We start from the raw sequence: 27,038 nt of genomic DNA, 5'->3' as shown, positions 1-27,038 counted from the left end.
AAAACTTTGAACCTTTCTGTAAGTACACCAAAAAGTATTTGTTAATACATTACGTAGTTTCCAAGTTATAGAGTTTTACTTTCCTACAGGACTTTATGGACTGCCTGTACGTATATTACCAAAGAATGTATATTAAGAATTAAAGTAATGTTTCGGTTACAACTTTTGCTCTTCAGCGCGACAGTGTGTTGATGCATCTCTAGAAAAGTTATTAAAAAACTGAAAGGAACAGGGAAATTTGCATTTCCAGTTGCATTTCCACTGCAACCAGTAACATTGAGTATACGGAAAAGAACTCCTATTTCTTAACGTAGGGAAGTGCCTTATACCTGCATCGCTGCTATCTTTTCGTATTGTCCACTATCAGTTGCAGACACTTCGGCAACCGCTAGTAAGCTTCTATAATAGTCACGAATTCCTCCACGTGGTAGCATATGACTCAATTCTCAATTGGTAGGGCGTGTGAGTCGCGGCAGCTTAGAAGAAGATTCACAAAACACAGACCCACAAACAACAAAAGATGCGTCTGGTGGTAGCAGTGTTTCTTCCAATCATAATTTCAGAGGGACTTTGAATTCCCAGAGTGGGCCACCCGCCTTTCCTTTCTGAAGCTAAGAAAAATTGAATTTCCATTGCCAATATACTAAAATAGCGTTCCTGCGCAGCTCTCTTACAAATAGATTTTGTTTCCCCGGACAAAATATTCTAAAAGAAAGCTTGGGTTGTAGTGCAAAACATGTATTAGAGCAGCGGTGTAATATTACACCCTGCAATTAAGGCTGGTTCGTCATGGCTTAGTAGCCCACAGACTGTCCTTTCCTAATTGAGAGAGGCCAGATTACATATTACGCGGTTTTGTAGGATAGTTCTAACCTACGGGTATAACAGAGGAGTTATCAAAATTTAAAATAATTTCGTATTTTAATTTTGTGCTCAGGTCGGTGCAGTTTTTAAGAATGTTCACTTCCTCAAAACCTGTTTAACATCAACTCTCTCTCAAGTAGAATGTTTTCCTTTCTTGTATTTTTGTCGTTCATACCACCCGTGAAATAAGGAAATTCCAACATGAAAAACCAGGAGATATGTCTAATGAAAAACTGGCACAAATACAGTTAACGATACACAAAACTTTAATAGACTTAACATTTATGATACTTCTTCCTATTCCAGCCAGTTATGAAATTTAAAATTAATTTCCTATCAATATTTTTCATTGCCGCATAAGTAATTTTTATAAAATAAAATCTTTCAGTTTTGTATCCCATGGTTATATCATGTACACTGAGAAAAATCTGTTCTCCGGACAGCGGTATATTGTACAAATATACGGAATCCTCTTGCTTACTACAGAAATCAGTATGGAACATACGTTATCCGTATGCTAAGAATGCACTGCCCTTAGATGTTACATAATGCGGTTGCAGGATGTCTGATATCTAACCGTCTTTCTTACGTTACGTACATATATGTATGTTACCTTCGTCAGCTGTTATATACGTTCATTTGTATGTGAGATTCTGACCGCCTATATTGTTTCATACGAAAAGTACGTCAAGATGGAACACTTATACAGAAAATATTATAAAATATGCGTTTTCAGTCATACGTTTGCTGTACGTTAAGTCCAAAAACTAGAGGATTTACAACTATAACATACAATTTTACGTAAGCCTCATACAATCTTTTTCCCAGTGTAAGTTAAAGGACACGGTAAGAATGAAAATGAATAATGGTTGAATGAAGAAAATTGAAGGAAACAGGAGCACCCGAGAAAATCCACGCACACAGTGTTTGTCTACCACAAAGCTTACTTGGCGCGAGCTTTAATCGAACCAGGAACCCTAAGTAACTTTTAATCTAAGAAATAAGTTTTTGACAATAAAAGAATAGTACTGAGAATTTCAATAATATAGTAATCTTATCGTGCACAGAAGTCAACATATTCTTTTTATACTTAATCGTTATTTTAATTGAAAAGAGGAAGACTCAACAGACAAATGTAGTAATATGGTGCACAGAATGAATAACAAAATAAATCGAATCAAATAAGCATTGTAGCAGAAATAGGTGCAATTGCAGTACATGGTTTCCTTCCTATCTGGAAACGTACTTATATCATTCGCAAAAGAGAAATTTTTATCTTCAGAGTAATTTTAGCATCCATACTAAGTTAGAGTTCTCTCTTGCACCCGAAATCGGAAGATATTACCCATTTAATGGAAGTTATTACTGAAAATTCATATTCCGTAAAAAGAATTATTCACAAGTGACCCTTAAATTTTCTTTTCCCGGTCTCAAATCTCACCCAAATCGACCCATTGCATGAAATAAGTTATTCATATTCTGCATATTAAATATATATAGTGTATCCACTTCGTAGCTGCTTAATGAATGTTCCAAAGAAATTGGTAATAATATGAAATACTATTTAATCAACCTACGTACTACTAAAATTGCTTAAGTTCCGTCTTGTGTCTGATTTGGGAAATACGTATACAGAACATTTGTACAAAATTTCAACATCCTACAGCACGGCATTGTTTAACTTCTTTGTTCATTTTAAATATTGAATTTATGAAAATTTTGTCACAAAACCATATCTAGAGTGTGAAGAACAGTTGTACAACATCTCAATCACCTACACCCAAATGTTTCGGATATCCGTTGAACAGCAGAAAGTGCTTCAAAACAACTTTTCTCGCTTATGGATTGCACTTCTTAAAACTACCTTGTACTCATGCTAGGGTCCAATGAGAAAAATTGTGCAAAATTTCAAGTTCTTGCCTCCTATAATTTCTAAAATTTGACGAAGGGTAAGAAAAGGGTTCCAAGCTCTTTTCTCCTATCTCATTATCAACATAGTGCTAAAGGAAAACTTTTGAGAAAAAAATGTAAAGTTCCTATGTCCTATATTCCTATGTGCCTATGTTCCTATATTTTCTAGATCTGCTGAAATTCGAAAAATCCTGTAAGCCCTCTGTATGATCTTAAGATCACTTTCGTAAAACCTTTTCTTGAAAACATTTGCACAAATTTTCAATTTTCAAAAAATATGTTTTTAAATTTACCTCCTTCTAGGGATAAATTTAATTAAACTTAGTCTTTCTTTCAGCTTAGGTCCAAGGAAAATGCTTATACAAAATTCCAAGTTCTATGCCTAATAGTTTCGGAGATCTGGTAAGTAAACATGAAATTAAGTCCCTTAATTTCCTTAGGAGTTGCAATTCATAAAACTGTCTTTCTCTGAACCAGGGTACATAGGGATTATTTACAGAAAATTGTGATGTTTTGCGTCTAATAGTTCTGAGATCTGCGTAACGGCAAAAAATCATACTAGTCCCTTATTCTTCTTTAGGATATGAATATGTCACAAAACCAGTCTTATCTATAGCCTAGGTATAAGAAGAACATTCATATAAAATTTAAAGAATCTACTTCTAATAGTTTCGGGCAACTGACGATTTTCCCAAGATTATTAAAACTTTCCCTCCATATTTGGATAGACATTTTGCAAACCCTGTTATAGTTTTCTATTGTGATGGAAGGGGACCATTTAAATTAAATTTTAAGTTCTATTTCTAATAGTTTCGGAGATCTGGGTATGAGCAAGAAGTTCATATCATCATCCTAGGATACAATTTCGCAAAATCCCGTCCTATCTATAGTTTAGGATGCAAAGAGAACACTTCTGCAAAATTTCAAGACTCTACTGATAATAGTTTTGAAGATCTAGCGATCGGCACTATCTATTCAAGCACTACCAAATATCATTCAAGTTACGACAAGCATTTCGCAAACCACGTTTTATCTTTGACCTATAATGTACACAGAATATTTATACTACACTGTTAAAAATGCTTTCTTAAATCCAAGAAACCCGTTTCTTATTTGCGCACCGAGAATGTCTTTTCTTAGAACAAGAGTTTGAAACTCTCATTAATGAGAAATGAAGAAAAGTAGATGAGATTATATAAAGAGAAACGAGAAAATATATTGTTACTTTCCTTATGAATGAGAATTACCAAATCTCATTTCTAAGAAAATATTGTCTTGGTGCACAGATAAGAAACGGTTGCTCAAATTTAAGAAATTATTTTTAACAGTGTTAATTACAAGGTGCTTTTCCTTATTAGTTCCATGATCTGGCGATTGGCAAGATGTATGAGTTCGCAAAATCCTATCTTAGCTATAGTTGGGGATGCAAGGAGAATATTTCTACCGAAGTTTTAGGTTCTACTTCTAATAGTTTTGGAGATCTGGTGATCTGCCAAAAATCATTCAAGCCACCTCTCTCTCCTTAGCATATTGTAAAACTTGGTCCAATATAGGTTAAAGGTAGAGCGTTAATAAATGAGCGTCCGGAATCGACTCCCACTACCGTCTTTTATTATAAATTTCCACTATAAAAGTATTTTTGCAAAATACTGTACAAATAATCCCTCTAAGTATGCAAGGTTACTTATAGGTAATCTTTAGCCGTAAGGTAGTAGACAGGATCTCTATAGAGCCCCGAACCAAGCTAAGCAGAGTGGAGTTAGGGACAATATACTCCGTGGCAAGCACATTGCAGGCTCTTTACGGCATAAAGTAAACAAAAAAAAACATTAAATCCTGGTTGTTGTAGCCACTGTATTGCATTACAGCTTCTCAAAGAAAAAAGTCATTTTATGAATCCTAAATAATTTAGTTATCTCCATAGTTACAAATTCTTACACCATAAAAATAAATATACTATTATTCATTACCCTTATTGTCATGGGCAATGGTTATCAATTCAGAAAGAAAATGGAAAAAAATTACCTATTAATCCAGGAACATGCATTAATAGCATTCCGACAAGAAATCTTATAAATGCATTGCTCTTAAGCTCATGTTTACCCATCCTATAGCCTACTATCTCATTCAGATTTTTTATTTGTGCCAATGAATAAGCGATTTAGATGTTAGTAATATGTTTATTTCTCTATCATTAACAGCAACAATGAAACCTCAACAGAATATAAAATATAACACAAAATAAAGAGACAAAAAATATTCAAGACTATTGTTATTAATTTCAAGAGGAAGATTATAATTTAGACGATAAGCAGCTACATTTACATTCCAATTATTATGCTCCGATGAAAATTATCTATAAAGAAATGTATTTTGCTGTATATAAGCTATTACAATAAATTATCGCTATTCAACATATGTCTATTTATTTGCGTAGATATTTGCAAAACCACAATAGTAAAAATTTTAGTCAGTCTAGGTATCTTCATGCATTGTGAAACATACTGATTACATTCATAGTATTTCCTATAACTCTTCACGGTAGTGCCAAGTCAAAAATCTTATTATCATTAACTCATTTGGCATATGGTCAGCATAGTCAACAAATACATACTATCATTATTATATTTTAGTATTCAAATTTAGAATTATCGTTACAATAATACCACATGCATTTTCGTAGTATATATAACAAAAATTCCCAATCTCTATAATTTCACATGAATTGGGTCATAGTGCATTCATTTCAATTATTCATATTACTACCTAAGAGAACCCTAACCTGTCTAACCTAACCTAACTTAACCTAAACACATCATTGACACACTTACAATACACACAATAAAATTATAGCACACTTTTAAATATTCCCCGTTTGTTACCTAGACTGAACATAAAGTAACAAATGGGATCTTTGCCGTTATCCTTGATAAGGTTTACTTGCCATTATAATTAGCAGCATTCGGAGCAAAGTTTAATCATCGAGTATAACTGCCATAATAATTGAATTCACGAGTTTCTAAGTTAACTGTGGCTAACGGGACTATTCAGTAACGTATTTAGTTTTAAGAATAATAAGATGGATGGCTATGCCCAGATGACATTGATGTATTATCATAAACATGTTAGCAATAAGTTCGAACCACCTCCATAGGCCTACCTAGACTTGTGTGCAGACAGGACGAGTTTAGTTGCTCATCATAAAGCTGGAGTGAATCCTTCTGTAATGTCAACATTCTTATGAAAAAGTTTTTCTAAATAGTAATGTTCTCTTTTTCACTCAGATTCACGAATTAGTATCAACATAGCTACCCGTAATCTTCAAGAAGTTCCCGTGGAAAATAATTATTTATATTTTAGGTTTTAACGCTTAATTGGCAAGTACCCAGTTTTCTAAACTATCCTAAGGTTGTCCTGATCTTAATTTCAACAAGGTTTATGGCCAAATTGTTCTTTTTACGGCGATAATTTTTCAAATTCTGGGTACTGCCCTACCTAATTAACTTACTTCACCTTTACTTTCTTTTCACTGCACCGGACATCATAGCGCTCCCTGGTACAACTATTATTACTATTATATTTCAATATATTAAGTTTATCATTAATTTTCGCATCATTTCATTTTATAAATTCCTATTTTAATTTTAGCAACCCAAATTTATTAATATTACGTACGCACATAATAAATTTTATATTTAATTTGAGTTACCAAACTTCCTTTTTCCCCAAATCTCAATTATGGCAGATAGGTATGTATGTAATTAATGTTTATTGATTCTCGGTTATTATTAATTAAAACAATAATTTAACCCTAATAACCATATCAGAAAGTCAGTAAGCTCTGTTTGGAACTAAATTTCTACTTTTTAAAGAGAACAATGCTATAGAAATAAACCAATCTGTCATATAGGACATATATACGTAGGCCTAGTCCAGCAACATGATTATTTATTCTGTTTTCTAACATGTTTATTGTTAACATATTCATTTCTCTACATGCCCAGCTGGCATCATCACTGTCCTCTGAACCATGAGTTACTTTAATAAGTGAAATTTATTACCTGTAAAGCAAGCTTAAATTCCGGTAAAGATACGCTCATGCGTAGTGCACAGTGTAAACATTGTCAGTGGAAATGACCCCATCAGGAAGTCGCGGTCGGAAAGAGGGATTGCCGCTGTCGACGGTGGCTTGCCGGTGGAGTCAGCCTGCATCCTTCTGCAGCGGCACGACGATATACTTGTTCAAAGTTGCCGACCTTTTGCCGAGGCGGCAAGCGGTCGAAAATAGTAAAATAAAATTCCCTTTGCCGACTCTTTGCTGACTGTTGCCGACCGTCAGAGTCGGCAAAACAGTCGGAAAGGTCTCTTTCCGAGTCTTTATGCCGGCCTCTTTTCGACGGCGGCGCCGGCGCATTTACTGCACCTTTACGCGTGTTTGCTAACTGCTCGGCAAGACAACTTACAGACGACGGTTCCGGCGCATTTAATGCTCATTTCCGGCTGTTTGCCGACTGCTCGGCAAAACAACTATTCGTCGCGGATCGAGCTGAAAGACGCCGGCGTCCGGCGCCGGCAATCCGATTGCTGCATCTGGTCGGAATGTACAAATTGTCCGACTGTAGGCGGCAGAATCCTGATGGGGGATGTTAACCCGCTGGTTCAGGTTAGGAATAAGGGGGTCACAACGCTTCCTCTCGAGAATAAACAGTAAGATTCGCAATGCAGAATATCTACGTGTTTATGATTATAAAAACATGTGAAAATTATAATGGTACAGTTCAATGAAAAGCGGACTGTAACAAACAGAGGGATGATTAAGTGGCCAACAGAACCCCGAAGCAGGCTAAGCCAGGAGATAGGATAGGCGTAGTCCCGAAGCAGACTAGAGGCCCTGGGGTTAGGTTATTCCTAATGTTCCGTGGCAAACAGTAGGAGGGACACCAGGAAACTGGTACCGAATTGCTGATGTCCAGCCAATTTATAGAGGTTCTTGGGTGGTGGTAGCGCTGCTGCTCATTTGACATCGTCTGCTCCGTGGGAGGGACCAGAATCCCTTCTGGTCTGCAAGTGATAGTAGATCCCTCTGGTGTGTAGAGTCCTCTTGCTAAACGACGTGGTGGTGTTTGTAAACACTGGCGTGTGGAATTGTTTATACGCAACATCACATAGGACATTACAATATGCAAATTACACAACTTCGTCTTATCTGAGGCCTAGGTTCCAAGGAGAATATTTCTACAAAATATTAAGGTTATAAACCTAAAAATTGCGGAGAACTGGCAGTTGGCTAAAAACTCATTCAAGCCCTGGATACCCTTAGAATACACATTTCCAAAACTCAGTCCTATATTCAGCCTAAAGTGTTAAATAAACATTTCTACAAATTTCAAAGTTCTACTTCTAACAGTTATCTATTACCAATTATCATATTACAACCCTTTTGTATATCATTAAAAAAGTAATTCCATTTAATTGGGTTCTCTCTTTTTCTTAAAAATGTTTAACAGTTTCTATCAATGTTACAAAGAAATATTATGTCTGGAAAGGAATGGAGGTACTTCATGTCACCTCACTCTTTCCATTCTCTGTTAAATTTTACTTTCGTTTGCTTTGATTTCTCTCTCAAAGATCTATGTTTTATGTTTCTCTAATTAGTTTATAGTACAAGGGCACAAGTTTTTGCTTGTATAAGGAAAAAGGCATCATGTAGTCTTGTACATTTACTTAAGGTACGTACGCGGCGTTCAGCAAAATTTCATTTAGAACGACGATGAGATAGGGGTGGAAAACACATGACACTTACTTATGAACATTAACTAACTTTTATAACTCTACTCCCGAAATGTGTATTCGCTTTTTTTCATTGTAGAAAACGGTAGATAGTATAGCAGTAAAAAGGGATGGAAATTCGCCAGGAGAGAAATTAAATGAAGGTGTGAAAGTAGCACGATTGCTGTGGAATTAATCCAAAGTTCAAAGAATTAGTGTTTTTTCTTCCCTTCTCGTTCCCTTTACCCCTTTGTACGTATATCACCTTATTCTCTTCACCTTTTAACTTTTTCTTATCCATCCATCCGCTCCGCCCTTTTTCGCAAGTAGTTCAACTCTTGACCGCCTGTGGCACCACATTTACTCCCCGTAAAAGGAAGCAATTTCAGAATTAACCAAGTTAGTTGGAAGAAAAGGAGGGGACTCCTCCTTTTCTTCCAGTGTAATTCGTGGCACAAAGCAAAATTGATGAGGTAACTTCATCCGTTGCAAGCAAGCCTTAAGTTGAGATTCGTTTTGCACACAGAAGAGAACGAGCGAGAGAGAAGGTTTGGGGTTAGGTCGGGAGTGAGACACTAGTTGGCGCTAGCGGTGTTGGCTTCTAAGCGTCGTGTCGGGAGGAAGGGCACACATTTTCCTGGCGACTTTTCATTAAAAAGAATCTCCTGAGAGAGAGGAGGAAGAATACTTGCAAACAAAGTTTCTATATTTTCCTTCGTTCATTCCTTGTTTTTACTTCTATTAATTCTTCTTCTTGTGTAGTAAAGTGAAAACACAAAAGGAAGATATGGGCAACGAATATTGGACACTAAATTGCGAGTATTTAATTAACAACTTTATGGGATATTAAAGGGACACATCTACACATTTGTGTGTGTGTGTGTGTTCTTCTGTGAGTCTCCAGAAAAGTATAAAAGAGCGTGTCTAATTGAGAGGCAAGTAACCAAGCAAGGCCAAAAGCGCAGACGTTAACCATCTTAGCTTTAAGGGAAAGCTAAAAGCCTTTTGCGTCAGGATTTGTTTTGCAGCTAGAAGTCCTTTATGAGGCAGAGAAGCGGGAAATGGCTGGTTGTTACCTCTGTAAATGGAGGTGCCATTTCCACAACAGAGACAAGAAGGACTCTCAGCAACAACCAACAGACAGGCAAACAAATGTGTCTTCTCGTTCACGTCTATTTTTTTCTGGTTCTTTTGTCGATTAAATTGCAGCAGCCAGCACTGTTAAGTTGACTCCAACTTTGGCCTTATTTTATGTGAGGAGAGCATTCGAGAGCTGTTTTATTGAAGAATAGTTTCCTCAAGGCTTCCTCAGAGATTTTTTTCCCCGTTTGTCTGTTTGATGTCTGTTCGCTCTCGTTAAACCAGTTTCAAATCCGTTAGTCACCTAGAGTTATTTAATTATGAGCTTGTTTTAATTAGACTTTAATTTCATAATAGTACTACTTTCAAATGTTTTCATACTGAATTGCGTAGTTTATTTTATATACAGTATTTATAATTGAGGTGACTGTAGTGAAAGTAAAATAGACTTATTATATACACAGTCTTGTTCAAAAAATCCTACCCACTCATATGTCTTTAAGAGGAAGACTCACAACTGTACGTAGAACAATCCAATACCCTAAGTTAAAATGTAAATCATTAATAGGTAAAGAGGATTGACATTTGTTTCATTTACTTTCGCGTATAGATAAGAGTATAGGGTTCACTAAAAGGAGGTGGATGGCTAGAAATTTTTGATATCGCAGAATCAATAGATAAAATTGGAACTTTATATCCATGTGAAAACTTGGAGGCCTCTAAAACTTGAATGTTTGTGACGCCGAAGCGTTCTTAGTTTCTAACAATGAATAATAAATGTGATTTTGCAAAGTTTCTTTTAACATTTAGATTTGAGATATCTTCAAATCTGACGAAATGTGTCACTTGAAAAAAAAAAAAAACAACTTTGTGTTAGGTTGGCAACACTGTTTACAGGATGATCAAACAATTTCCTTTGTATCGTTCGCATTGGCGTTTCTAATCTATTAGATTAAAAGATGTTACAAGGACGTTTGAAAATAAAAATGGTCAACCATGTACATATAAAGAATATACAGGGTTTTAACTTTTCTTTCAACTAACTTGATTAATGAAATTGCTTTTTTTTAACAGGGAAGTACATGTGTTGCCACAGGTGGTCAAGATCTGAAATACTTGCGAAGAAAAAACTTAAAAGATAAAAGAAATAAAGCGATATACGCACAAGAAGTAAAGTGATTGATAGGAGAAGAAATAAAGAAAAAAAACAATAATTCTTTGATTGCTCTCCTGGCGAATTTTCATTGTTCTTTACTCCTATACCATCCAGTCGCGTCTAATAGATATTTTCTGTGAAGATGTGCTTATATCCAAACCTGAATATTGATGACCAATGACTCGAGAACCAAATGATACCATTTGATCATATTTGATATGGTGGCTGACATTGATAAAGTTAGTGAACGTATGATTAATTAGGTTGTTCAGGTTTTTGGTTATTGACTTATTGACCATCTGATTTGATATTTGGATGTAGTAAAAACGTTAAGCCCAAGCCAATTTTGATGGCCTATAAATCGAGAATTATTATTCGACAAACCGTAATGCTTCAGCATTTACTCAACTCATAAAAAAATCATCAAGGTCATATTAGTATCGTCTTTAGCATGCAACTATATAATTTTACTAAGTCCAACCCCCAATTATTTGATGGTCAGTAACTCAGAAAACAAAAAACTTGTGAATCATAATATTTCAAGCGCGTACTAAGCTTGTGAGGTTTAGTTCCATGAATTGCGTTTAGTTCCATGAGTTCCATGAATCCCGTTTTACAGATTTTTTTTTTAACTTAACATAGTTCAAACCCAGCTTCGATAGCCAATGACCTGGAAATAAAGGTCTGTACACCATAATATTTCATACTGTGCTCAAATGTGTACAAAGCTCGTCAATGTCCACCAACATGCCAAGTTTGGTCAAAATTGGATAGATTTTATCGATTGCGATTTAGTAAAATTTCTTGATTTTTTTAAAGATCAAACCCAAATCCGATGATCAATATTTCGAGAACCAATGGTCTTCATACTATAATGTTTCATGAAATGTAGTAAACTGCGCAAGTTTTATTATCATGCAAAATTTGGTCAAGATCAGATTAGTATCGTCAATTGCATACCATATTAAATATCCTTTCACCATGTCCAAACCCAAATTTGATGGCCAATAACTACAGAACCAAAGCCCTGTACATCATATTATTTCAGATGTGTATTAAACTCGTCAACTTCTACCAGTAACCCAATTCTGGTCAAGATCGAATGAGTTTCATCGATCGCGTAGGATATCTACTATCCTTATGGTTTCTCTGAAAAAGAAAATCAAATAAAAGGCGAAAAGTGGACTGGCTATAGAAGCCATTTAGGTATAAAATCTGCAACCATTATTACAATTATGCAATGTGGGTTGCCTACAACTCCAGGGTTTACAAATTTCAACATTCTACTGTTTTGAGTGGACACATGTGTAATATGCCATTACAGTCTAATGATATTATGTTCTTAATAGGAGGGTGCCCGAAATTTTTTGCACCGACTGTACTTGACGTTTAACAAAAAATTTCTGGCTGTTCATATAATTCGTAATTTTATTTGTTATTCTATTTCAAATTAACATGGAAAAACTGTAAAAAAAATTTATTAGGATTTATAGTTTTGGGAATCAATATCTTTATTTATATTTTAAATTAGTTATAAGTCTTGTATATGTATATGTAAATGGATTATTACAATTCTTACGGTGTCAGTGCTATCCGAAAATATAGATCCACTATTGGACGGAACTTTCCAGATCAAATAACCAATCTAAAATTCGACAGAATTTTCAGGACCACCCTTCACCTCTCTTTTAGATACCTAGGTCCTTCTAAAATCTAGTTTAATCCAGATTTTACCAAATTTTATTCGTTTCAAAGCCCCACCGCCAAAATGCTTAGTTTTGATTGGCTGATAAACCCACGCTATGATATTAGGGCGCAATTATTCCATTCCATGCCGGAACGTCTCGCTGAAGACACTAGATTTGGATCGTCTAGCTCAAAAAGTTGAAAAAGGAGTATAAAAGCTGCAAACAAGGTAATATTTGGGAGTTTATTAACATGTAAAAATCACTGGAAGTCTTGAGGAGCCATGAACTGTTAAATTTCATAGTCAAAACTGGACTAAAAAAGGCTGAAATAGTAAGGGCAATATAGTGACGCCATGTTTTCATCCACCGATCGCTATGGACAGGATTCAGAAGTGGTGTGATTTCTGTTTTCTTTTCTAAAACCGGTTCTGAAGATCAGTGTTTCCCATCATATTTCCACCTTCCAATTTTCCTGCTAATTGAGGGTTACAAGACCTGTCCATATAGAGATTTGTTTATGTAGGTAGCGAGTGATTTTTTTTAACATACATGGCGGTATTTAATTTCGTTGTAGTTAGTATAGTAATTATAATGCACGTGTAAAGTTTCAAAAGGGCTCCTATCTGACTCCCAAATTGGGAGTACGGCTTCCAGCGGGATGAGTTGAACATGTAGTTTGTTCCGGGTTCCTGCCCCTTCAGGGCAGGGGTCCTATTGTTAGCTAATACTTCGATACGTCCCCTCGGGGGCATTAATTGAACACTCAAGAATGTGATTCAGTAAATACAAGGGCCAGTTGGCCCTGTTCCTTTCTTTCCCTTTCGAGCCGATTTAAAATGGTAAAATATGAATGTTTTCTGTGTATATTTATTAGTATAACATGTATTAATGATAGTGATGATTGGTGTGTATTGGCATGATGTGTCTTGTAGTTTGAGTAGTATGTGTATATTTGTAATGTAGTATCAGTAATTGTGGTAGTTAAGTGATGAAAGAGTGTGTGAGATAATTAAACATGGACAGTGTAGTATTTACTATGCGATAAATTTTTATTTTTCCGTCATTAAGTGAACTCATACACAATATTTAAAAGTGAACGTAATATAGTATAATAATTCCGTGTACAAGGTCATATTCAGTTGTTCAAGGGTTGATTATATCGTCGCTAGCCCTAGTGTCAAAAGTCAGTACTAACCGCCATTCTTCCGTCGAGGTGCTTAGTGATTTAGTTTTCATGAAATTGACCTTTCTTTCCGAAATAAAACCTAGAAGGTATAATTCACAGCCCATATGAATGTACAGTTAGGTCAAGTGACCCAAAATTAATATATTCTGAAAGTTTCAACATTCTGCCTAGTCTAGAAATCTAAATATTTAAATAAATAAACAATACGTAAATTTTTAACAGAAGTCGGGCGATATGATGCTAGTTCTTCGCTTTGAAATTATATTAGATGTTCATTTTTCTTCGTGGCTGCAGAAGTTCATTGTTGCTGCAGAATTTCATAAACATTAAACATTATCGCAGATAATTCTATTTTCAGTGAACATACGTAGGATTTTTTTTCTTCTTAATAAAGCTACCAGGTATTACATAGTATTGTGTGTGTGGTGAAAGAGTCTTGAGTTCGAGTGAGGTTGTCGTGCGGTGATCGGAATGGGAAATGTTTGTGGTGATTATAGATTTTAAAGTGTTATGATGAAATGTGAATATAGGCTGGGCGTAGATAGAGGAAACAGGGTGTTTGTAAAATATAGCGTCTTAGTAAATGAAAGGAATGATGATATGAATATTAATGTGAATATGAATATAAAGTATATGAATATTGTAATAAATGAATATAGAATATAGGACACCCATATAGTTAAATATATAGTAGCCCAGTGAATATTTCGCCGCGTGTTGATATATAGATATTGAATAGATACGTGTAGCTACAAACATCTCGGGTTCTGACCCCTGCACCATGATATCACTCGGACAGGAGGGCGATATATATTCGGACTATGGTAATACTTTGTAGTTTTATGTGTTATAATAATAATCAACCATAGTAATACCATCTGATAGAATGGGTAGCATCATATAATCGTTGACTAGGCATATTGAATAATAAATTATGAAAAGACAATAGTAGTTATACAACAGGGCTGTAGTGAATCATATCTTCTGGTCGGTTTTAAAAATAGAATGTACCACTCCGTGAGATTTTTTTTTCTTCACGTTACCTACTCAGGCTAGCTTACAATGTTCATGGAGGCGACAGCTCTGACAGGGTGACAGAATCAAAACAATTATATATATATATATATATATATATATATATATATATATATATATATATATATATACATACCGTACCCGGGCATCGACCCCATCCCACCTTGAATATTTTCGTTTTCTTTTCTCAGTTTCCAAACTAGATAGTGATGGAAATTAATCGATGCCTCAGAATTTAGCGCATTCTGCGAAGGGGAGCTATCGGTGAGGTTTGGCCATAGAAATCACCGATCCAAAATTCAGTTTATTTATTTTTTTTTTATTTTGGCAAATCATTAATTAGGGATATCTTAGCTATTACTCTAATTTCATTACTATTCTGGAATCTTCTAGTTTCCAAGAGGTCGGATGATTTTTTTTCTTTGAAATCCTAAATTAACGCCGTCTCTAACCTTCCGGAGGATTTCGGGGTCTGCAAGGGTGTTGACCGGATACGGTGAGTGGTGGGATTTCCATAAAGCCTTTGTCTTTCCGAAAATCCCATCGTGGACACAGACTTGTCTCATCTTCGCAGACAGCTTTTTCGGCTATTTATTTGGTAAGCCGAACCCCTTTTGGCATGTTAAGAATATTTTGGCTATGGATTTTGTTGAGAGCGAAATTCGACTTCTATCTTTGTAGCGTTAGTTATTTCTCACTTAAGTCTTTGGCGCCCCTATTCTTCGTCTTCCTTCTTCTCTATCTCTCTCTCTGTCTTCATTACTTCGAGATTTTTTTTTCAAATTTTCAACCTTCCCCCGCCCCGATTTTGAACTTGTTGCTTACGATTTATTTAACGTACAACTCTGATCTGAAATTACCAGCTGAGACGTTGCAAGACACGATTCATGAATGGAGTAGATAATGATTGGGTCCTCCATCACATTTTGACCTATCGCTGAAATGAACAAAGACTTAATATTTGACGACACTTCGATTACGTTCTTTCACCGTCGTCCCCTTAAGTTTTTTTTAATCCATTGGTCACTTTCCTTTTCTGTTTTGGTTTTCGATTATCTTGTAGTTGATCTGGGCCCAGAAATTGTATTTTAGGTTATCTAGTTATATCTTTAGGAATGTTCTATGTTACGTGCCTGCCTCACAAAGTTTTTTTTTAAATTATTTAAGCACTAATTGAATATATGAAAGTTAAAATTTATAGATGCGCGGTATCAGGTAAAATCATTTTTTTTTTCATATGTAATGTCGGAAGTCATTTATTTTCTTGGACAATGTTTGCAACCTTTTCAAAAATTATTGTTGGGGTGATTAATTTAAATGTGTGCGCATTTATAATAAATATATATATATATATAGAAATGAATACGTCGAAATGTATATGTACTTAGTATGTGAATATGATTTTAAAGTAAAAGTATGATATTAAATGTATTATATGAATATATGTAAGAGCGCTCGTGTCTGTCCCCCCCAAACGTGTATTGGTTGCTATAGTTTACCAGTAAGTTTTCCGACGAATATAAGAATGTAGATTTTGTGAAGAATACCGCCGTGTACTTAAGTAATTTTTCCTTTTCTTCTGAATAGATGTAAATGATAACCTATGTAATTATTTGTTGGCATGTATTAAAAAGTAACGGCAGGTCTAAACGTAATCCACATAATAATGAATATTATCCCTGAACTACTAACCTAAAACCATTGTGGAAAGTGTACCTTGAATCCTTCTCACCTGCATATGTATCCTGTGACTTGACCAGTTTTTTTATCCTTAATTTAAACCATCACACTCCGTACACCTGTGGAAGATCGTTTTAAATCCGAACCATGTATACATATATACAAAAGTGATCTAAGGAAAGGTCTTATGACGTGTCCCAGTGTTGAACAAATAACTTGAAATTATTCAATTAATAAGTTTGGAAATGGACTGTCTAAGAGGAGAAACATCCTCTGGCGAAAGTGATTTTTTCGAAATCCCTAGATGGGTATAAACATCGCAGTGTGCGAGTGCAGATATAAACTGCTAAGAGTTACAAACTAAATATAGTCGATGAATGGTTTTTGTAAACCAATAGTTATATATATATATATATAGATATATATATAAACACAAACTAAGTTAAATGGAGCGAAATGTTTTTGGACACTACGAGTAGTGCGTGATTTGTGATTTGAACGCTCAGAATTATTAATATTTTATTTCTCAATGTGAGGTAGAGACTCATAAGTCCTAATACATCTAAAAGTTTTTTTTCTTTTCTTTCCTCTTTGTCCATATTTTTTTTAAGTGAAATAAGTGTCTCTTTGCGTATGTCGCAAATCATAATTTTGTTTTAGCATGTCTAAGATACAATATATGTAATTATTTTTATTTGTCAAGATGATTGAATATATAAAAATTTACTAGAATATAACACTATGTACTCTATTAATATATAACCAAGAACTTGTGCTTTTAATATTTTCTTATAATTATTTGTTTTGTCCCTTTTTTTCCAGTATGAATGTAATAAACTATTTGTACCTTTGTAGTTAGTTGGTTTCCTTTAAACATATATACACTGTCCTGAGTGAGTGAGCGAGTGAATGCATGATAGATTTAATATAAGTAATTTTAGTGATATCATCTGTTGTATTAACATCTATAATATATGTGTCATGTTTCAACATATGTGTTAAGGTAAATAACTTAGGTCATGAAGGACCGTCACTAACGGTTTAAATCGGCTCGAGGAGTGAAGCAAAAATAGCAGGATGAGCCTAAATACGACATCTTTCTTCTAGGAAGTCGAAACTTTTATTGATACGATACATAAATGTATATTGAGTTTATAAGTTTGATTTTTTTTCCTTGGCTAATTCATATGTGTGGTCGATCCTAGAGAACAGAGTTCAGATGCTGGATGGTTATCAATCACCGGTTGGAATAACAGTACAAAGAATGATTTCACTTTTCTCATTTCCAGGTCTAGGTCTGGGCAACCCCACGATCGTGGTGCCTGGAGCTAGGTCTGGGTGGTATGAGGGAACATGTGTCTATTCCGAAGCATTCCAAAATTGATTAGTCGTTAATAACATTTAGAATGATTCATCTTTCGAGGACTTTCCCGACCTTTTACTATATTTCCGGAATTATCCAGTAATCTGCTTCTTATTAAAATACCCTATTTCTTTTCTTTCTTCTTTACCTACCTCCTTCTATTACCCTTCTACTTTCTTCTCTTTCTTTTCTATTTCTAAATGAAAGAAAACGGAGTCATGATTGAGAGTAGTCGCTATTGGCACGGTCAATAAGTTGTTTAGATGAGTTTTCTTCGGGAGTCCGATATGGAATAATTAACAATAACAAGAAAGTTTATTGGAATTTACTCTATTGGAAAATAATCTGGATTTCAATCAGTAAGTGATCTTTCGTAATCGTCCTCGTTAAAGAGAATTAATTTTAGCGACTCCTCTCCTCTACATTGCGCTTAGCTATCGCTTTTCTTCGTTTACTACTATTTTTTTTAACGTTTTCTTTCAATTTTGGCGACCGTTGACATCGGACAGTTACCATGGAAACAATTGTTTTCCCTGGTAACGGATCTGAAATTATTTATTAAACACTGTTTAGGATCGAGCACATATTGACTTGGCCGCAAAAGTGAATAATTAAAAAGATCACAGTGAGATTAAATAATTATAGTCATTGGTTGTTCTGCTATCTTTGTCTCTCTCTGTAGAAAGGGGGAAATGAAGGAATTTGTCAAAGTGAATTCTAAAATTTGAAAATGCTGGAAGTTGACCCAAGGAGGGAATTAGATAGGAGTCCTTAATTTATGAATAGTACCTGAATAATAAGTATTGTTAGTCTATAAGTATATAATTGCATGTGTTTATAGTGTGTCTTTTTATATGGAAACTATGGCAACCAATAGGGAAGTAGTATCACACGAGAACGCGGAAGTCTCATGTACACAATGTACATTAGAAAGTAGTGAGAAAAGAGCTCGCGTCTCTCGTAGGCTAGTGAGGTGTCACGAATGTGGGCTGAAATGGATTCATTTCAGTTGTATTAATTTAGAGGATACTGCTGAAAACGCAGAAAAGGTCCGGGCTGGTGAGATAGTTAAATACTGCAAAGAATGTGAGGGGAAGCTCCACCAGTCGCGTGAACCCATGAGTTTATCCTCTGAAAAAGAAAATGAACATCCCGATTCGGATGGTGAGCGAGGGTATAGTACCCTGAAGAACCGAGGCCAAATATCTCCAGTGGAGATATCTGACCTCGATGATGATGAAAGAGATGGGGATCCAAGTGGTGATAAAACCAAAGAAGAGCAAAGGAAGACTGGGTCATCTAATAATGACGCTCTCCTCCTTTCATTGCAACAAATGCTACAAAAAATAGATAATAATAGCCGAGAGATGAGACGCGAAATGAATGAAAATAGCCTGGAAATGAGACGCGAAATGAATGAAAATAGCCTGGAAATGAGACGCGAAATGAATAAGAATAGCCGGGAAATGAATGAAAAAATAGATGCCTCGAACCGAGAAACCGAATCTCGATTCGAAGTATTAACTCACAAAATAGACAATATATGTGTAGACTTCGCTTCCTCAATAAACAAATTGAGGGAGCAAACGTCTGCTGAAATTGATTTGGTCAGATGCAAGGCTCAACAGTCCCTAAAGCAACTTCAGCAGGAGACTGAAAGTAAATTAGATCATGTAAATTCTGAAATTGAACAAATGGATACTAAATTGCATAAAATCTATATATATAAAAGAGAACGCACAAATCCTTTGTGAACTCATCACGCTAATACGGCTGAACCAATTTCTTTCATTTTTGGGGGGTTATTAGGATTTGGACCCTAGATGGTTTTTATCATATCACTTTAATTTTTAATTACCAGTGTCTTGAGATAATTGACCATTCAAGTGTCCATACGTACAAATCCTTTGTTATTAGTTCATCATAGGTAAAAATAAACGTATTTATATGCAACCCGCATGACCATGTGACTCGGCGGGTTAACATAAATGACAGGCGATATAATGTTAACATTTACTGGAATCTACTATGGTTTTTATCATATCACTTGAAAGCGAAAAAGTAAAAATTATCTAATTAACAAGGTTTATTGCGTTCCGGGGTGACCGCAGCGAAGCGGGGTGAACGCTGCTAGTCAACAATAAATTAGAAACACAGCCGGCCGAAATTGATAGTTTAAAGTCAACCTTGTCAGACTTATCATTGGAAACCAAACTGGAAGTAACTGACCAAGAAAATTTCGAAAATTCAAAACGAGATAGTAAATATTCAAAAAGAAATGACAAAATCTAGTCGCGAAAAATCAGAGGTAACCTATCCTTTCCCCGGTAGCGATTCCTCAGAAATATTACCCGCTATAACAACTACCCGTGGCGCAGGAAAAGAAAATTTAACGTCGGTTGATGCACGGGATATTGCGACGCACTACCCCATGCATCGGTCAGAACCAAAGTCGTGGTTCAATTCTAATAGTGTGCCGAATCAGTCGAGTGTTGTGACGACTACGGTCACTAGCGTGAGTGCTCCCTCCTTACATGGAGGTATACAATCACATAGCGTGTTGCCGGGAAGAGGAGATGGGTGCCATTCTGAGTCGTTGTTCACGGGTGCGATTGGTCCGGGGATGGAGCCCAACATATTCAATACGACCAACAGAATCCCTTTCACTTACATGGGTAGTTATAACACCGCTACGACGTCGTCGGTGGTAAATCCGGTGACGACTCCGATTGTGCAGGATAATATGTTAATTCCCAGTAACTATTCCCCTACTCATGTTAGTATGAGCTCTAAAGTTTCCCTCTGGGATATTGAACATTTTCCCACTTTCGATGGGAACATTGCGAACTGGTTACCTAGTGTTTTCCTGCTACCTAAAAGGTGAACTCACAATTTCCAAAATCTTAAGCTTTTCAACTGTACTGAGGACAAAAAACGGGAACTTCTATCTCAATACCAAAAGTGAATGTTACACTGTCTCATTTGAGTGTATGAGTGTATGAGTGAGTAGTTAGTTTATTAGTATTAATACATGTTAATTCTATTCAACAAAATTTTGTTATTCAAACAAATTTTTTTAACGACGCCGGGGAACTGTAATATGCCATTACAGTCTAATGATATTATGTTCTTAATAGGAGGGTGCCCGAAATTTTTTGCACCGACTGTACTTGACGTTTAACAAAAAATTTCTGGCTGTTCATATAATTCGTAATTTTATTTGTTATTTTATTTCAAATTAACATGGAAAAACTGTAAAAACTTTTATTAGGAATTATAGTTTTGGGAATCAATATCTTTATTTATATTTTAAATTAGTTATAAGTCTTGTATATGTATATGTAAATGGATTATTACAATTCTTACGGTGTCAGTGCTATCCGAAAATATAGATCCACTATTGGACGGAACTTTCCAGATCAAATAACCAATCTAAAATTCGACAGAATTTTCAGGACCACCCTTCACCTCTCTTTTAGATACCTAGGTCCTTCTAAAATCTAGTTTAATCCAGATTTTACCAAATTTTATTCGTTTCAAAGCCCCACCGCCAAAATGCTTAGTTTTGATTGGCTGATAAACCCACGCTATGATATTAGGGCGCAATTATTCCATTCCATGCCGGAACGTCTCGCTGAAGACACTAGATTTGGATCGTCTAGCTCAAAAAGTTGAAAAAGGAGTATAAAAGCTGCAAACAAGGTAATATTTGGGAGTTTATTAACATGTAAAAATCACTGGAAGTCTTGAGGAGCCATGAACTGTTAAATTTCATAGTCAAAACTGGACTAAAAAAGGCTGAAATAGTAAGGGCAATATAGTGACGCCATGTTTTCATCCACCGATCTCTATGGACAGGATTCAGAAGTGGTGTGATTTCTGTTTTCTTTTCTAAAACCGGTTCTGAAGATCAGTGTTTCCCATCATATTTCCACCTTCCAATTTTCCTGCTAATTGAGGGTTACAAGACCTGTCCATATAGAGATTTGTTTATGTAGGTAGCGAGTGATTTTTTTTAACATACATGGAGGTATTTAATTTCGTTGTAGTTAGTATAGTAATTATAATGCACGTGTAAAGTTTCAAAAGGGCTCCTATCTGACTCCCAAATTGGGAGTACGGCTTCCAGCGAGATGAGTTGAACATGTAGTTTGTTCCGGGTTCCTGCCCCTTCAGGGCAGGGGTCCTATTGTTAGCTAATACTTCGATACGTCCCCTCGGGGGCATTAATTAAACACTCAAGAATGTGATTCAGTAAATACAAGGGCCAGTTGGCCCTGTTCCTTTCTTTCCCTTTCGAGCCGATTTAAAATGGTAAAATATGAATGTTTTCTGTGTATATTTATTAGTATAACATGTATTAATGATAGTGATGATTGGTGTGTATTGGCATGATGTGTCTTGTAGTTTGAGTAGTATGTGTATATTTGTAATGTAGTATCAGTAATTGTGGTAGTTAAGTGATGAAAGAGTGTGTGAGATAATTAAACATGGACAGTGTAGTATTTACTATGCGATAAATGTTTATTTTTCCGTCATTAAGTGAACTCATACACAATATTTAAAAGTGAACGTAATATAGTATAATAATTCCGTGTACAAGGTCATATTCAGTTGTTCAAGGGTTGATTATATCGTCGCTAGCCCTAGTGTCAAAAGTCAGTACTAACCGCCATTCTTCCGTCGAGGTGCTTAGTGATTTAGTTTTCATGAAATTGACCTTTCTTTCCGAAATAAAACCTAGAAGGTATAATTCACAGCCCATATGAATGTACAGTTAGGTCAAGTGACCCAAAATTAATATATTCTGAAAGTTTCAACATTCTGCCTAGTCTAGAAATCTAAATATTTAAATAAATAAACAATACGTAAATTTTTAACAGAAGTCGGGCGATATGATGCTAGTTCTTCGCTTTGAAATTATATTAGATGTTCATTTTTCTTCGTGGCTGCAGAAGTTCATTGTTGCTGCAGAATTTCATAAACATTAAACATTATCGCAGATAATTCTATTTTCAGTGAACATACGTAGGATTTTTTTTCTTCTTAATAAAGCTACCAGGTATTACATAGTATTGTGTGTGTGGTGAAAGAGTCTTGAGTTCGAGTGAGGTTGTCGTGCGGTGATCGGAATGGGAAATGTTTGTGGTGATTATAGATTTTAAAGTGTTATGATGAAATGTGAATATAGGCTGGGCGTAGATAGAGGAAACAGGGTGTTTGTAAAATATAGCGTCTTAGTAAATGAAAGGAATGATGATATGAATATTAATGTGAATATGAATATAAAGTATATGAATATTGTAATACATGAATATAGAATATAGGACACCCATATAGTTAAATATATAGTAGCCCAGTGAATATTTCGCCGCGTGTTGATATATAGATATTGAATAGATACGTGTAGCTACAAACATCTCGGGTTCTGACCCCTGCACCATGATATCACTCGGACAGGAGGGCGATATATATTCGGACTATGGTAATACTTTGTAGTTTTATGTGTTATAATAATAATCAACCATAGTAATACCATCTGATAGAATGGGTAGCATCATATAATCGTTGACTAGACATATTGAATAATAAATTATGAAAAGACAATAGTAGTTATACAACAGGGCTGTAGTGAATCATATCTTCTGGTCGGTTTTAAAAATAGAATGTACCACTCCGTGAGATTTTTTTTGTTCACGTTACCTACTCAGGCTAGCTTACAATGTTCATGGAGGCGACAGCTCTGACAGGGTGACAGAATCAAAACAATTATATATATATATATATATATATATATATATATATATATATATATATATATATATACATACCGTACCCGGGCATCGACCCCATCCCACCTTGAATATTTTCGTTTTCTTTTCTCAGTTTCCAAACTAGATAGTGATGGAAATTAATCGATGCCTCAGAATTTAGCGCATTCTGCGAAGGGGAGCTATCGGTGAGGTTTGGCCATAGAAATCACCGATCCAAAATTCAGTTTATTTATTTTTTTTTTATTTTGGCAACTCACTAATTAGGGATATCTTAGCTATTACTCTAATTTCATTACTTTTCTGGAATCTTCTAGTTTCCAAGAGGTCGGATGATTTTTTTTCTTTGAAATCCTAAATTAACGCCGTCTCTAACCTTCCGGAGGATTTCGGGGTCTGCAAGGGTGTTGACCGGATACGGTGAGTGGTGGGATTTCCCTAAAGCCTTTGTCTTTCCGAAAATCCCATCGTGGACACAGACTTGTCTCATCTTCGCAGACAGCTTTTTCGGCTATTTATTTGGTAAGCCGAACCCCTTTTGGCATGTTAAGAATATTTTGGCTATGGATTTTGTTGAGAGCGAAATTCGACTTCTATCTTTGTAGCGTTAGTTATTTCTCACTTAAGTCTTTGGCGCCCCTATTCTTCGTCTTCCTTCTTCTCTATCTCTCTCTCTGTCTTCATTACTTCGAGATTTTTTTTTCAAATTTTCAACCTTCCCCCCCGATTTTGAACTTGTTGCTTACGATTTATTTAACGTACAACTCTGATCTGAAATTACCAGCTGAGACGTTGCAAGACACGATTCATGAATGGAGTAGATAATGATTGGGTCCTCCATCACATTTTGACCTATCGCTGAAATGAACAAAGACTTAGTATTTGACGACACTTCGATTACGTTCTTTCACCGTCGTCCCCTTAAGTTTTTTTTTAATCCATTGGTCACTTTCCTTTTCTGTTTTGGTTTTCGATTATCTTGTAGTTGATCTGGGCCCAGAAATTGTATTTTAGGTTATCTAGTTATATCTTTAGGAATGTTCTATGTTACGTGCCTGCCTCACAAAGTTTTTTTTTAAAATTATTTAAGCACTAATTGAATATATGAAAGTTAAAATTTATAGATGCGCGGTATCAGGTAAAATCATTTTTTTTCATATGTAATGTCGGAAGTCATTTGTTTTCTTGGACAATGTTTGCAACCTTTTCAAAAATTATTGTTGGGGTGATTAATTTAAATGTGTGCGCATTTATAATATATATATATAGAGAGAGAAATGAATACGTCGAAATGTATATGTACTTAGTATGTGAATATGATTTTAAAGTAAAAGTATGATATTAAATGTATTATATGAATATATGTAAGAGCGCTCGTGTCTGTCCCCCCCCCCAAACGTGTATTGGTTGCTATAGTTTACCAGTAAGTTTTCCGACGAATATAAGAATGTAGATTTTGTGAAGAATACCGCCGTGTACTCAAGTAATTTTTCCTTTTCTTCTGAATAGATGTAAATGATAACCTATGTAATTATTTGATGGCATGTATTAAAAAGTAACGGCAGGTCTAAACGTAATCCACATAATAATGAATATTATCCCTGAACTACTAACCTAAAACCATTGTGGAAAGTGTACCTTGAATCCTTCTCACCTGCATATGTATCCTGTGACTTGACCAGTTTTTTTATCCTTAATTTAAACCATCACACTCCGTACACCTGTGGAAGATCGTTTTAAATCCGAACCATGTATACATATATACAAAAGTGATCTAAGGAAAGGTCTTATGACGTGTCCCAGTGTTGAACAAATAACTTGAAATTATTCAATTAATAAGTTTGGAAATGGACTGTCTAAGAGGAGAAACATCCTCTGGCGAAAGTGATTTTTTCGAAATCCCTAGATGGGTATAAACATCGCAGTGTGCGAGTGCAGATATAAACTGCTAAGAGTTACAAACTAAATATAGTCGATGAATGGTTTTTGTAAACCAATAGTTATATATATATATATAGATATATATATAAACACAAACTAAGTTAAATGGAGCGAAATGTTTTTGGACACTACGAGTAGTGCGTGATTTGTGATTTGAACGCTCAGAATTATTAATATTTTATTTCTCAATGTGAGGTAGAGACTCATAAGTCCTAATACATCTAAAAGTTTTTTTCTTTTCTTTCCTCTTTGTCCATATTTTTTTAAGTGAAATAAGTGTCTCTTTGCGTATGTCGCAAATCATAATTTTGTTTTAGCATGTCTAAGATACAATATATGTAATTATTTTTATTTGTCAAGATGATTGAATATATAAAAATTTACTAGAATATAACACTATGTACTCTATTAATATATAACCAAGAACTTGTGCTTTTAATATTTTCTTATAATTATTTGTTTTGTCCCTTTTTTTCCAGTATGAATGTAATAAACTATTTGTACCTTTGTAGTTAGTTGGTTTCCTTTAAACATATATACACTGTCCTGAGTGAGTGAGCGAGTGAATGCATGATAGATTTAATATAAGTAATTTTAGTGATATCATCTGTTGTATTAACATCTATAATATATGTGTCATGTTTCAACATATGTGTTAAGGTAAATAACTTAGGTCATGAAGGACCGTCACTAACGGTTTAAATCGGCTCGAGGAGTGAAGCAAAAATAGCAGGATGAGCCTAAATACGACATCTTTCTTCTAGGAAGTCGAAACTTTTATTGATACGATACATAAATGTATATTGAGTTTATAAGTTTGATTTTTTTTCCTTGGCTAATTCATATGTGTGGTCGATCCTAGAGAACAGAGTTCAGATGCTGGATGGTTATCAATCACCGGTTGGAATAACAGTACAAAGAATGATTTCACTTTTCTCATTTCCAGGTCTAGGTCTGGGCAACCCCACGATCGTGGTGCCTGGAGCTAGGTCTGGGTGGTATGAGGGAACATGTGTCTATTCCGAAGCATTCCAAAATTGATTAGTCGTTAATAACATTTAGAATGATTCATCTTTCGAGGACTTTCCCGACCTTTTACTATATTTCCGGAATTATCCAGTAATCTGCTTCTTATTAAAATACCCTATTTCTTTTCTTTCTTCTTTACCTACCTCCTTCTATTACCCTTCTACTTTCTTCTCTTTCTTTTCTATTTCTAAATGAAAGAAAACGGAGTCATGATTGAGAGTAGTCGCTATTGGCACGGTCAATAAGTTGTTTAGATGAGTTTTCTTCGGGAGTCCGATATGGAATAATTAACAATAACAAGAAAGTTTATTGGAATTTACTCTATTGGAAAATAATCTGGATTTCAATCAGTAAGTGATCTTTCGTAATCGTCCTCGTTAAAGAGAATTAATTTTAGCGACTCCTCTCCTCTACATTGCGCTTAGCTATCGCTTTTCTTCGTTTACTACTATTTTTTTTAACGTTTTCTTTCAATTTTGGCGACCGTTGACATCGGACAGTTACCATGGAAACAATTGTTTTCCCTGGTAACGGATCTGAAATTATTTATTAAACACTGTTTAGG

This window comes from Thermobia domestica, chromosome 7 (genome assembly GCF_964235325.1).
Source record: "Thermobia domestica chromosome 7, izTheDome1.hap1.1, whole genome shotgun sequence".
NCBI lineage: Eukaryota > Metazoa > Arthropoda > Insecta > Zygentoma > Lepismatidae > Thermobia > Thermobia domestica.
The sequence above is the reverse complement of the archived record's forward strand: the minus strand, read 5'-3'. Positions refer to the sequence as shown.